Here is a 3,790-nt window from a genome sequence, read left to right on the forward strand (position 1 = left end):
CCACACGTTTTTTTAGGCAACTTTTTTTGAGGCAACGCCAGTGCACCACACGTAGTAATGAAGCAGCAGCACGGAACAAAAATACAACCCAATCTCTGGCCCAACTCAGCTCAAAAACACACAAAGCAAAGACAAACAAGGCAGCCCAAAAAGCAACCAGAGATGACATGGTATGGGCTGGACAATAAAGCAAAAAAAAAAAAAAAACAGGTGACGTCAGTCGACTGAGACCTAGACAAACCCTTGACTTTTTGCTGCCACATGAAAACCATCAGAGAGCACCGATTTGAGCAGCAATCTCAGTTGGTGCAGTCGCGGGAGTGTTGCACCACCAAGACGAAGAAGCATCCACCACCTCATGAGCTCAGCTGCAAGCCATGTCCGAGGCTCTCTCCTCCTCCTATTCTGCGTGTTCCTGTTTCACCTTCATCTCGGAACACCAGCCTACGGCGCAGACATGTTCGACAGCGGTGGCGACGTCGCCGATGGCGAGACACTTGTCTCTGCCGGTGGGGCGTTCACCATGGGATTCTTCTCCCTTGGGGTGCCAGCGCGGAGGTACCTCGGGATATGGTTCTCCGTGTCGGAGGACGCCGTGTGCTGGGTGGCCAACCGCGACAGCCCACTCACTGGCACCTCCGGCGTGCTGGTGCTCGGCAACGCCGGGAGGCTCCTCCTCACGGACGGCGGTCAGGACCGGCGCCGCTTCCGCGGTGGTGCAGCTGCTGGAGTCCGGCAACCTGGTCGTGCGCGATCAGGCCAGCGGTGCCCACCTGTGGCAGTCGTTCGACCACCCGTCGAACACCTTGCTGCCCGGCATGAAGACCGGCAAGAACCTGTGGACGGGGGCCGAGTGGTACATCACGTCGTGGCGCTCGGCCACCGACCCGTCTCCCGGCCCCTACCGGCGCGGCACGGAGACGAAGGCGCTGCCGGAGAACGCGCTTTGGCACAACGGCGTCAAGAAGTACCGCACCGGGCCGTGGAACGGCGTCCCGGAGATGGCGTCGTACGCCGACATGTTCTCGTACCAGGTGACGGTAAGCCCCGGCGAGGTCACCTACGCCTACCACGCCAAGGCCGGGCCGCCGTTCTCGCGCGTGGTGGTGACCGACGCCGGGCGTGGAAGACCTTTTACAGCGCGCCGAGGGACGTGTGCGACGCGTACGGCCGGTGCGGCGCGTTCGGCCTGTGCGACGTCAACACGACGTCCACGTCGTTCTGCAGGTGCGTCAAGGGTTTCGACGGGTTTGCATGAGCACCATGGACGGGTTTGCGGTGGTGCGCGGCGTCAAGCTCCCGGACACGCACAACGTGTCCGGCGGACGCGGGCATCGGGCTGGAGGAGTTCCGGGAGAGGTGCCTCGCCAACTGTTCGTGCGTGGCCTACGCCGCCGCCGACGCCCGAGGAGGAGGTGTTCGCCGTGTGGCTGCATTATTTGGTCGTATAACATCGTAGATATCCGGTACATGGACAAAGGAGAAGATTTATACTACCTTAGACTGGCAAGGTCTGAACTAGGTGAGGCCTCGGAATTTTTTGACTCTCTATGATGTGTAAAAAAACTCTCCATTTTACAGAAATTTCTCCCAATTTTTTTCAGAATTTTTGAAAATTCTTTCGGATTTCATCTATCAATGTTCTTACCAGCATAGTACATAGTATCTGTCTAAAATTGGTTTGATTCTGTCCTGAAATTTTGAGGTCACAAATATTTCAGTACTCGCCATCGTGGAAATTTCATTGAAATATTGAACCTTACTCTCATTCAGCTGAGGTATTCACCATCGTGGAAATTTCATTGAAATATTCAACCTTATTTTCATTCAGCTGAAGATACGAGGACCAGGAAGATTAGTGTGGCAGTTAGGGCAGCCATTATAACCATATGTATCGTGTGTGTGGCGGTGTTCATTGTTCTCTTTGTGGCCTTGATAATTTGGAGGAAGAGGAGAAGCAGATTGTTGCGTGGCACGATGGTTGTTCATTGTTCTCTCTGGGTCCTACGAATGTCGCCTCCATTGATCTGGCCACCATCAAGACGGCAACAAGAAATTTCTCTACGAGGAATGTGATTGGTGAAGGCACTTTCGGGTCGTCTACGAGGTCACATCACAACTTAATTCCCTTGTATATATTGTGACAGTAGCACAAATAACAAACACTGATTAACTACCTGAAATATAGGTTAGGGTTATCCTTCTTTTCGGGTAAAAAACCCAATGTCATCATGAAATTCATGACCTATCATACAATTTCAGGGTCAACTATCGAGTGATCATTCTCTTGTAAAAGGCTTACCCGGCAGAAAAGTCGCGGTCAAGAGGCTCAAAGTCTCCTCTCTACCCAACAGAGTCCTAAATGACTTCACAAGGGAAGTGGAGCTCGTGTCGGAGCTCCGGCATGACAATCTTGTCCGTCTACTCGCATATTGTAACGAAGGCAATGAGCGAATACTGATATACGAGTATGTACAGGACAAGAGCATGAATCTATACATATTTGGTATGTATTTCTTGCTAATCAAATTGGTAGAAGTGCAATTGCAAACATAATGATGATCTGATAACCATAAGTTGAACTATCTGTGAATGGTGGAACCGACAGGCACGCCCAGCGTACGGGTTTCACTCAATTGGATGAAGAGATTGGAGATAATTCGTGGGATAGCCCAGGGTGTCTGGTACCTTCACGATGGGTCAGGAAAAAATGTACTAGTTCATAGAGATCTCAAGCCATCCAACGTGCTGCTGGACCACCAGTGTTGGGCAAAGATAGCAGATTTCGGCACCGCGAAGCTGTTCCGCGATGATCAGACGGTAACACAAACAGTAGTGATTACACCGTGAGAAACCTCACATATTCAGTCTATTTCATGCTCCGTATATCCTTAGCTATCACTTGATTATATGTTCTTTGACATCGGAACGGTGAATTAATGAGAGCACTGATATGCTAACATGACTGAGTTATGTGTAGGGGATACGTGCCGCCGGAGCACGCCAGGGATGGGGATATGATGCTGAAGTGCGACGTTTTCAGCTTCGGCGTTGTATTGCTGGAGACAATGAGCGGTCGCAGAAATAGTGATGTACTCGCTCCGTAAACTAATATAAAAGTGTATAGATCATTATTTTAGTGATCTAAACGCTTTTATATTAGTTTACAAAGGGAGTATCAAGTCTTATTACGCTTGTAACTACACTAGACTACACCCAAACCACATTACTACTCTTGTAACCTTACCTAGGAGATGAACCCGTTCAGATAAAGCATCGCATTTATCATGCTATTTTTTCATGGCCGGGCTGGTTGAGTTTTGAAGGCCTGGAAACTATGGAAGGAGCGCAGGGTGATGGATCTTCTGGACGTGACGGTGGTGCCGGCAAGGCATCGCTTGGATCCCGAGCTCTCGGGTGAGTTGCGGAGGTGCATTCAAATCGGCCTCCTATGAGTGCAACGGTTACCTGGTGATAGGCCTGCTGCATATAACTGCAATTTGTTTGGTAGCATGTGCATATTTTGACATGCTGGGCTAAGATCTTGTATGGTGTGTTGTATCTACTGAGGCATGTTGTGTTGACACATTGTTTGGTAGTCTGTACCCCAGGTAGATGTGGTTACCACAATATTTATGATATATGAAGAAATATTATTTTTGTGCACAATTCAATGATGTTTTAGCGGTAAAACAATATTGTACCAATATTTAAACAATATTTGAACATGGGAAAATATTTTGGCAATACATAATGCTCTGTTTCAATGTAGGCGTTCAAAAACTTGTCG

The 3,790-nt window shown here is 49.4% G+C and overlaps 1 pseudogene; it reads left to right on the forward strand.

The window, feature by feature from the left end:
• The first annotated feature begins 358 nt into the window (after positions 1 to 358).
• LOC123191932 (receptor-like serine/threonine-protein kinase SD1-8) lies at positions 359 to 3,527 on the forward strand (annotated as a pseudogene).
• The last annotated feature ends 263 nt before the right edge of the window (positions 3,528 to 3,790 follow it).

The sequence above is a fragment of the Triticum aestivum genome, chromosome 2A (genome assembly GCF_018294505.1).
Source record: "Triticum aestivum cultivar Chinese Spring chromosome 2A, IWGSC CS RefSeq v2.1, whole genome shotgun sequence".
NCBI lineage: Eukaryota > Viridiplantae > Streptophyta > Magnoliopsida > Poales > Poaceae > Triticum > Triticum aestivum.